The following is a 10,929-nucleotide window of genomic DNA, read 5'->3' as shown; positions in this document are numbered from 1 at the left end:
GGAAAGAGCTTTTGTATGTTGGAATATGCGAGATGTTTATCCGTTATAACCGTGGAGCGTCCATTCAGAAGGTAATATGCAACAGAACGGCCATGTAAACAGAGCATTGGTTGTTGGTAACGAGAATTTCGGAACACTGGGTGTCTCTGTAAACAGGAAAGTACAGGTCTGTACAAGCCATGAACTAGGAATACCGCAGCAAACTGCGTGGGAGATTTTGCGACAATTTTTACATTTCAAACCGTACCGTCGTGCAACTATTAAAACTGGGAGATTGTGGCCGGCGCTTCAATTTGTATCATAATGCAGAAGTCAGTACAGGGTGAACATTTCACCTCCAAACTGATATTCACGGACGAAACAACCTTGCATGAACCTGGAAAAATTAACCGTCACAATATGAATGCGTGGGGTGCTGAAAATCTTCGTGAAATTGTAGCGCACGAACGAATTTCGCGGAAGGTTAATATTTTCGGTGAAGTGACGAAGTTGTGAGCCGTTTTTCTTCTGTGAGAAAACTGTGACGGTACCTCTTACGTGCAATTGTGCTTGGTTACACAACTGACTGCTGATTCCGGGAATTTCATCTTGAAACAAGACGGGGCACCCCCTGATTGTGTGGTGTCACCGCCAGACACCACACTTGCTAGGTGGTAGCTTTAAATCGGCCGCGGTCCATTAGTACATGTCGGACCCGCGTGTCGCCACTGTCAGTAATTGCAGACCGAGCGCCACCACACGGCAGGTCTAGAGAGACGTACTAGCACTCGCCCCAGTTGTACGACGACTTTGCTAGCGACTACACTGACGAAGCCTTTCTCTCATTTGCCGAGAGATAGTTAGAATAGCCTTCAGCTAAGTCCATGGCTACGACCTAGCAAGGCGCCATTAACCATATCTACAGAAAGTCTCACTTGTATCATCAAGAACGCCGTATACAAATGATGGATTAAAAGTTAAGTATCCCAGCAGCTACGTACTTTTCTTTATAGCATTCATTACGTATCCTGTTCCAGACCTCACGCCCGTCTGCGTTAGATAATAGCGTGCATTCCGGCCTCCTCTTTCTACAAGGTGTTGGCACATTTGCCAACACATCAGATTGTACCATCAATGTTAAACTATCGCTGCGTGACGTGGCTTTTTCCCTTGGCCTCCAACTCGCCTGATCTAACGCCTTGTGACTTTCGTGGGTACGGCACAGTAAGGTCTGTGTTTATTTACCCCCACTGGAAGAGCACAGACAGCTCAGAGAACGCATCAGTGCTGCTGTGATGACCACTGGCAGGATGTTGGCACATAAGGTATGGAACGAACTTGACTGCCACTTGGACGTGTGTCGTGTGTCCGGAGGGGCACTCATAGAATATTTACAGAGTGCAAAATCCAAGCTTGATGAGTTTTCAGCTCTATTCATCATCAGTCATATTTGCACATCCAATACTTTGGAAAATATAGAGCTTTGAAAACGAAAGACCCGTTTGTAGTCGTCCTGAATGATTGTCTACGACGTAAAACACTGATATAGAGGAAGGTGAGACCAAAAATTTGATACGGGATATTTTCTGTCGTCGAATCCAAAAAAAAACCTGCAACTGACCTACAAATGCCACCTAAGAGCAGCACACGTGTACAGCGCGAGATTTTCAATATCCTCTCGCTACATTACGCCAATGGCATAGTCGGCTGTTTCGGTAAGATAAATAGGCAATGCTTCGCAATTGCTGAATATGTAGGGGAATTGTATATATGTTCTAATCTCCTTCTCTCCCCTCTCTCTGTCCATCTTCTTTCCCCCCCTCCCCCCCCTCCCCCCCCGACATCATTTCCTTCTCAACCCCCTTTCCGTTCATCTCCTAACCGTCCCTCCCTCACTTTATTTTCTCCCATTCTCCTTCTTTTTCCACCTTCTCTACCCATCTCTCTCTGACCCTGAGTCTTGCTTAATGTTGCTGTAAACAAAACCTTGATTGGCAAATGAAGTCACTTAAAATGACTGGGTAAATCGGTTTGTATCGTTAATATAAGCGGTACAGCAGAGATAACTCCAGCTGCTAGATCTGTGAGTATAGTAGTTTCAGTGACAGTATTTCTGATAGTTTTAATCTGGTATAGAGCATGGACTGCAAACCGACCGCAAAGCGAGATCTAGGAGCCGCTGACTCGCTCGGCAATGGAGAGAGCGGGCAGCGCCACACTTCTAGCAAGACAGAGTTCAGCGTCCCCTGTCAACGCTGACAAACAGCCAACCATCGCTGGTTGGGCCCCAGTTCGGTTATAGACTTCGAGAGCATCACTACCGACTAATGAGAAGACAATACTTAGCCTGTGTTCTGCGAGTAGCAATAGTGGATAAAAGTCATTGCAAGTAGGAAGCACAGCAAGCACAGGAAGGCACTGCATAGCAAGAAGTGAAGTTACGATTCTTTTCTTCTTAGAAGTAGGGAATTATATTAATTAGAAACTGTTATGTACAGATTATTTTGGATTTCTGCCACCGACCATAATTTCCTCTCTGTTTCCCTGTCTGTGTCGGTGTTGACTCCCAAAGCAACCGACACAACACATATGTATAACAAATATGTAATTACGTCTTTGTGAACTTTTATTAGAGTATCGTGTAAAAATTTGAAGTAAATCGTCCAAGAACGTTTCGAAGTTTCTCGTAAAAACGTTAAATTACAACTTGACTTTACACAAAGAAGCACCAAAGTAACTGGTATAGACAAGCGTATTCAAGTACAGAGATATGTAAACAGGCAGAATACGGCGCTGAGGACGGCAACGCCTATATAAGACAAAAAGTGCCTGTGTGGTGTCACCGCCAGACACCACACTTGCTAGGTGGTAGCTTTTAAATCGGCCGCGGTCCGCTAGTATACGACGGACCCGCGTGTCGCCACTGTCAGTGATTGCAGACCGAGCGCCGCCACACGGCAGGTCTAGTGAGACGTACTAGCACTCGCCCCAGTTGTACAGCCGACGTTGCTACCCATGGTTCACTGAGAATTACGCTCTCATTTGCCGAGACGATAGTTAGCATAGCCTTCAGCTACATTTGCTACGACCTAGCAAGGCGCCGTATTCAATTGATATTGAGATTCTATTAATGTATCATCAAGAGCGATGTTGTACAAATGTGGATTAAAGTTAAGTATTCCAGAAGCTACGTACTTTTCCTTATAGCATTCATTACGTATCCTGTTTCAGACCTCACGCCAGCCAGCGTGAGTTTAAGCGCGTGCCTTTCGGCTTCCTCTCATTGTGTCTAGGCTGTCTTGTCTAGACACAACAGCCTGGGCAGTTGTCAGATCTGTTACTGCTGCTACAATGGCAGGTTATCAAGATTTAAGTGAGTCTGAACGTGGTGTTACAGTCGGTGCACGAGCGATGGGACACACCATCTCAGAGGTAGCGATGAAGTGAGGGTCTTCCGGTACGACCATTTCACAAATGTGCCGTGAATATCGGGAATGAGGTAAAACATCAGATCTCCAGCATCGCTGCGGCCGGAAAAAGTTCCTGCAAGAATGGAACCAACGACGACTGAAGACCATCGTTCAACGTGACAGAAGTCCAAATCTTCCGCAAATTACTGCAGATTTCAATGTTGTGCTATCAACAAGTGTCAGCATGCGAACCATTATCAATTTGAGCTTTTCGAGCCAAAAGCCCACTCGTGTACCCTTGATGACGATGCACGACACAAAGCTTTACGCCTCACCTGGGCCGGTCAACACCAAAACTGGAGTGTTGACGACTGGAAACCTATTGTCTGATCGAACTAGTCTCGTTTCAAATTGTAGCGATCGGATGGACGTGTACGGGTATGGAGACAGTCCCATGAATCCATGGGTACTGCATGTCAGCGGGGGCTGGTCAAGCTGGTGGAGGCTCTGTAATGATGAGGGGCGTGTGCAGTTGGAGTGATATTTGACCCCTGATACTTCTAGATACGACTCTGACACGTGGCAGGTACGTATGCATCCTGTCTGATCACCTGCATCCATTAATTTCCATTGTGCATTCTGACGGGCTTGGACAAGTCCGGCAGGACACTGGAACACCCCACATGTCCGAATTGCTACAGAGTGGATCCAGGAACACACTTCCGAGTTTAGACACTTTCGTTGCCCACCAAACTCCCCAGACATGAACATTATTGAGCATATGTTAGATGGGTGTAACATATTGTTCAGAAGAGATCTCCACCCCTGGTACTCTAATTACGGATTTATGGGCGGCCATGCAGGATTCATTGTGTCAGTTCTCCTCAGCACTACTTGAGACATTAGTCAAGTCCAAGACACGTCTTGTTGGGGAACTTCTGCAAGCTCGCGTTGGCGCTACACGGTATTACGCAGGTGTACCAGTTTCTTTTGTTGTGGCGTAGCAAGGCAGCCACGCCACTCGGAAGTAGCCGAAAGGCACGCGTTAAGCTCACGCAGATGGGCGTGAGGTCTGAAACAGGATACGTAATGAATGCTATAAAGAAAAGTACGTAGCTGCTGGAATACTTAACTTTAATCCATCATTTGTATACAGCATTCTGGATGATACAAGTGAGACTCTCTCTAGATATGGTTAATGGCGCCTTGCTAGGTCGTAGCCATGGACTGAAGGCTATTCTAACTATCTCTCGGCAAATGAGAGAAAGGCTTCGTACGTGTAGTCGCTAGCAAAGTCGTCGTACAACTGGGACGAGTGCTAGTCAGTCTCTCTAGACCTGCCGTGTGGTGGCGCTCGGTCTGCAATTACTGACAGTGGCGACACTCGGGTCCGACATGTACTAATGGACCGCGGCCGATTTAAAGCTACCACCTAGCAAGTGTGGTGTCTGGCGGTGACACCACAACCTTCGTATTTATCGGGCAACGCTCCCTAAAATTGCTGACGTGTGGTTGATCTGCAGCACACACTACGACAGTCTGGCGAGATTGTGCAACCGTGACCTCTGGCATTGCGCAGAAGCAAGCACTTCAGGCTGTCTCTGTCAATGTAAAGAACTTAGCACAAGTTACGCGTCAGTGTTACAAAACGGTAAGTCGCCATTAAAGAAACTGGTTTCTCCTGCTTCGGCTGACAGCCCCTAGTGCAGAACGCTGAGGTAAAGGGTCTTTGTGACAGGTAGCGAGCACGTCATTAGCTGCGCATCTCGGGAAGCGCCCACCGTGGCAGTGTGCGGCGAGCGCACGTTAACGCTAATGCTGCTTACGAAACTGCCGTTCCGAGAAGTGGTAGGGGCTCAGCCTGGTACGATGCCAATTACAGTGGTACCCCAAGGCCTCACCAACGAGTCACTTTATTTGCGCAGTGGGGTAGACTGAGTATCTACTCAGTATATTTCCTTCGTTTTGCCTTCGTATTCTGTTCAAAACGGGCGGTGCCCTGTTAGGTACCACACAGTCAGATTACTTCTATCACAACAGATGCAGTTTTAATTGAATACGGAAATGCGTTTGTGCTCGCGCTTACGATTAAGTGCATACTGTGGTGTTGGCAGAATTACAGTGGCAGAATATATTCGGGCCTTTAATGGTTGCAGAGACGTGCTTTTCAAGTATATAATTAATTTTTTTTCGTGCATTCCCATAATATCATGAACAGAATCTTCTTGGCTCGGAAGAATGGAGCAGCGCTTAAGGAAAGTAATGAAAATCTTAGTGGGGCAGAAAAGCTTTTCTTACACGTCCTGTTTCAAACAATCGTAATCCTGTACCACATAACGAACAAAAATGTCACTATTATTAAATTGAAAAAAAAAATTGTTTGGAGTTATTACAGAAGGGAACATTTCATTATTGTCGAAGTACTGGAACACATGTACAAAACGGTTTTCATTTTGTTTTAGGGGAAACTTGTGTGCGTCGTTTGGGAGCCACCATCTACCTCTGTCGTGTCGAGCGATCGACATGCTTTCCACATGTGCACTGTCATCTCATATGGTGCTGCAGACACTGTTGATGTATATAGCGTACCTGTGAAAAAAAAATGTAGTCGCTCATCCTTCTCTTGCAACCCATCTATCACGAAAGTTTATGTTCAAAGTATATCGGCCGACCGAGGAATAATATTCCCAAACATACGACGCCAAAACAAGGAAATGTTTTTTCTCCAAAAAAATACTCGAACAAAATTATCATATCTAATTTACAAGTCTTAGACACTTTACTGTTAAATTAAAGACATTCGATTAATTGAAATAAGATGTGTTACAAAGCATTTTCTCTCTAAAACGGAAAAAAACCTCTAAACACGCTGATAAGCCTACAAAAACTACTTAATTTTTATGTTGTGTACAATTCGTCAATTAGAGTATGATAGCTTTAGTGATTATATCAAACGGGCGCAACATACTAAAAAAGCTCAGAAACAAAAATTTTGAAAATTGAGACCTGTACACAACCATACTAAGTTCGATGAAGTAAAAATAACGATTAGTGTTTTAAGTTCTATCTGCTACATGGTCGTTATTGATGGGGCACAAAGCGTATCGGCCGCTTTCATTTCTAGGGAACCATCCCAGGATTCTCCTGAATAGCTTCAGAGAAAACGGAAAGCAGAGTAGCGGAAAGAGGAGAACGGATAATCAAACATACATCTGGATGGTGGGGCTACGATCTGAACCCACCTCGCTATCCATTGCGCTTTCTCGTAACTTCGGATATTTGGTTTCCAAATTCAAATCTTTAACTAGCCTCGTGTCCTCTAACAGTAAGTTTCAGGGAATTTCCGATTTATTGTTCAGTTTGTACGTGATGTTTTCGACGAAATGAGTCAGTACAGTAAGTTTTATCACAAGCTGTGCATACATTCCCATAAAACTTTTATTGACAGATAAAAAATCAACGAATACCAAATCGGTTCGAAGTTACAGTTGTGTGATTTGCTGTATGGTTGGATTTCCAAACTAACGTTCCACTGTCACTGTGAAAACTAGGAGTGAAGTAGAAAGCCATGTGTAAATGCTATTAAAAATCGCAGACATTTATTGTTGTCAATGGACAAACGTGGAAAAGAAATTCACTGAATGATGCCTATCGATGATTTGCGAATGAGTATATATGACAACGATATTTGCCAGAAGCCCATACAGTCCAGGCAACGTTTGGAAAGGTGTCTCTGTATATCCTTCGCTTCAATACAAAGACATATAAATATTCGAGATCGTTCCCTTCTTGTTTTTGTTTACAGCAGGGGAGCGTGTTGTACCTGCAGGGTAGTGCTCCTAGGAACACGTGATGTTTCCTTGTCGGCATTTCAATCTGGTGACTGATTTACGAATCATGTCAAGGAATGCACACTAGAGACCGCCATAAGCAATTTCCGGTATTTTCTACAATTCTTGTTGCTGTGAGACATGAAGTTGTGTTTTGTGCAGAATCTGTAAATATTTTCAGTCCTACACTCTTTAAGTGTTGTACAGCATGTTAACGCTATTTGTTGAATAACATTCTGTATGTTTTTAACCCTCGAGCGCCAATGTATAAAGTGTGTCAACCGCCAATAACATTTTGTTCCATTGTTGTTTTACAATTGCGACTCGGTATCTACTACTTCATTACTGATTCAGCTAACGCTGTCTTAAGTTACATTGTCATGCGTCCAAGAGAGCAGCAGATACATACAATGAAGAACGTGCTAAGGAAAAAAAAATTACGATCCGTGCAAGATAGTGACCCAGATTACGAGCTAACAGCTCACAATGAGGCAGCTGTCTACGAGTTAGTTAGCAATCTAATAAGCAGTTGGCTGGGGTGTGACACATCTGCGCTCTTTAACGCTTCGAGTGCGTCACTGCCGTGAGATAGCGATTCTACGTGGCAACAGAGTGGTATAATGAAAGTTTATTTTACACTCCTGGAAATTGAAATAAGAACACCGTGAATTCATTGTCCCAGGAAGGGGAAACTTTATTGACACATTCGTGGGGTCGGATACATCACATGATCACACTGACAGAACCACAGGCACATAGACACAGGCAACAGAGCATGCACAATGTCGGCACTAGTACAGTGTATATCCACCTTTCGCAGCAATGCAGGCTGCTATTCTCCCATGGAGACGATCGTAGAGATGCTGGATGTAGTCCTGTGGAACGGCTTGCCATGCCATTTCCACCTGGCGCCTCAGTTGGACCAGCGTTCGTGCTGGACGTGCAGACCGCGTGAGACGACGCTTCATCCAGTCCCAAACATGCTCAATGGGGGACGGAACGGAGATCTTGCTGGCCAGGGTAGTTGACTTACACCTTCTAGAGCACGTTGGGTGGCACGGGATACATGCGGACGTGCATTGTCCTGTTGGAACAGCAAGTTCCCTTGCCGGTCTAGGAATGGTAGAACGATGGGTTCGATGACGGTTTGGATGTACCGTGCACTATTCAGTGTCCCCTCGACGATCACCAGTGGTGTGCGGCCAGTGTAGGAGATCGCTCCCCACACCATGATGCCGGGTGTTGGCCCTGTGTGCCTCGGTCGTATGCAGTCCTGATTGTGGCGCTCACCTGCACGGCGCCAAACACGCATACGACCATCATTGGCACCAAGGCAGAAGCGACTCTCATCGCTGAAGACGACACGTCTCCATTCGTCCCTCCATTCACGCCTGTCGCGACACCACTGGAGGCGGGCTGCACGATGTTGGGGCGTGAGCGGAAGACGGCCTAACGGTGTGCGGGACCGTAGCCCAGCTTCATGGAGACGGTTGCGAATGGTCCTCGCCGATACCCCAGGAGCAACAGTGTCCCTAATTTGCTGGGAAGTGGCGGTGCCGTCCCCTACGGCACTGCGTAGGATCCTACGGTCTTGGCGTGCATCCGTGCGTCGCTGCGGTCCGGAAATGGAAAAAAGAACACATTGACACCGGTGTGTCAGACCCACCATACCACGTGCACCTTCCGCCGACCACTGGCGACAACATCGATGTACTGTGGAGACCTCACGCCCCACGTGTTGAGCAATTCGGCGGTACGTCCACCCGGCCTCCCGCATGCCCACTATACGCCCTCGCTCAAAGTCCGTCAACTGCACATACGGTTCACGTCCACGCTGTCGCGGCATGCTACCAGTGTTAAAGACTGCGATGGAGCTCCGTATGCCACGGCAAACTGGCTGACACTGACGGCGGCGATGCACAAATGCTGCGCAGCTAGCGCCATTCGACGGCCAACACCGCGGTTCCTGGTGTGTCCGCTGTGCCGTGCGTGTGATCATTGCTTGTACAGCCCTCTCGCAGTGTCCGGAGCAAGTATGGTGGGTCTGACACACCGGTGTCAATGTCAATGTTTTCTTTTTTCCATTTCCAGGAGTGTATTTTTGTTGAAGTAAACAGTGATTTAGCTGCTATAATGTAGGTTTACTTTATCGTTTTTTAATAAAATCAAGATCAAACTGTGATATTATCCCTACACGTTTACCTTGATAACACAAAGGCAGCTATTCTTAACATGTGTACAAAGTACGCCGCGCGCCAACTTGTATTACAGAAAACGGCATACCCTTTCGCAGGGTAATATTAGTTACAGAAAGTGTCGACGGGTAAGCCATATTTCGTTGGTGGTGCATCATCTTGTACGATGAAATGGATGAAGGTAGTCTAGCATGGAACACATAATATTTGCAAACGCACTGATTTTCTTTAGTGTCTTAACAATGTTCCCTACCTTTAAAATGGAAATTTGTGTTAGTTACCAATAACTTGGATTTCAATAAAAATGTTAATTTCTTTCTACTTAATCTGATTTCACTTAGTAATCATTATTGGTGTTTAGTATAACAATAATGTAGCAGCAGACTGTTACGTATAGTATTCACAACACTTCCTCGATGGCAACTGTGGTTTCAGATCGCGGTGCCACACTCAAGTCGGCAGTGCACATCAGTACGACATGTGTCAGCGAGGTCACTGAAATCCACTTCAACCTAAGGGAGGGGCTGAAGAAACCACGCCGTCTCTTTCTCAGCACGGCAGCACCATTTCAAGGAGGTCAATATAGAGCCGAGCATGGAAGCGCTCTGCCCAGTTCGTGACCTAGCTGAAGCAGTCAGCATCATAGAGTACGACTAAAAAGTTATTCAAATCTAATGACGGAAATGTACTTCTGCAAATTTTGAAGATTTTACTTCAAGAGAACAATTTGTTAACTAGTGCAACAAATAAGGCTTTAATAGTGAACGGAAATTTCAAATTATCAAGCCTTCCTGTGGCAAAGGATTATATCAGGCTAATTAAGTCTTTATAGCATTCATATAATAAAGTGAACTAATATTTCATATGCTGTCGTACAGGTGGTCCATCTCCCATAGTAATCAAAGAACCCACAGCTATGGCCAGAAGACTGTAGATTCGTCCGGTCATAACAGCAACACATTTAAATTTCAGTAGAATATTTGTTTCTAGGTGTATGACCCTGTTGTACCTAGGAACATTTCTTCACATTCTGATAAATCTTACAAGTAAAAAGTTGTCATTTCAGAAAAAAAGACTGCAACACACAAAAACGTGAATGCTACCATTTCAAAATAAAATGTATTAAACTTCTATCGCAAAGCGGGCTAGAGGCGAAAATCTGAAAAGTGATACACTACACAAAACTTTGCCCTATAGTCCACCTATGAGTGCGTTTTCCATCATCAGTCAGTTTTCCACCATTTCATAGTTAATTTATTTTTGTGCCAAGATACCCTTTCTGCCGTCACAATCGCCAGTTTCCACGTGTTATGAAAGTCGGCTGTGTACTCGTATATTCACAGTTTGTGTGTTTTGTGTTTCTGAGACGCAGGTAACAAAGGTTTTTTTTAAGGAGTGTGAAAAACTACTTAAAAATACATTAAGATTGGCTGCTGTATCGGATCGGTAGTCGTTAATGCTGCATACAGATTGAACTGCGACGTAGCTTACTCCACTGTTTCTCAAACCAGTACA

Source organism: Schistocerca cancellata, chromosome 8 (assembly GCF_023864275.1).
Source record: "Schistocerca cancellata isolate TAMUIC-IGC-003103 chromosome 8, iqSchCanc2.1, whole genome shotgun sequence".
In the NCBI taxonomy this organism is placed as follows: domain Eukaryota; kingdom Metazoa; phylum Arthropoda; class Insecta; order Orthoptera; family Acrididae; genus Schistocerca; species Schistocerca cancellata.
The sequence above is the reverse complement of the archived record's forward strand: the minus strand, read 5'-3'. Positions refer to the sequence as shown.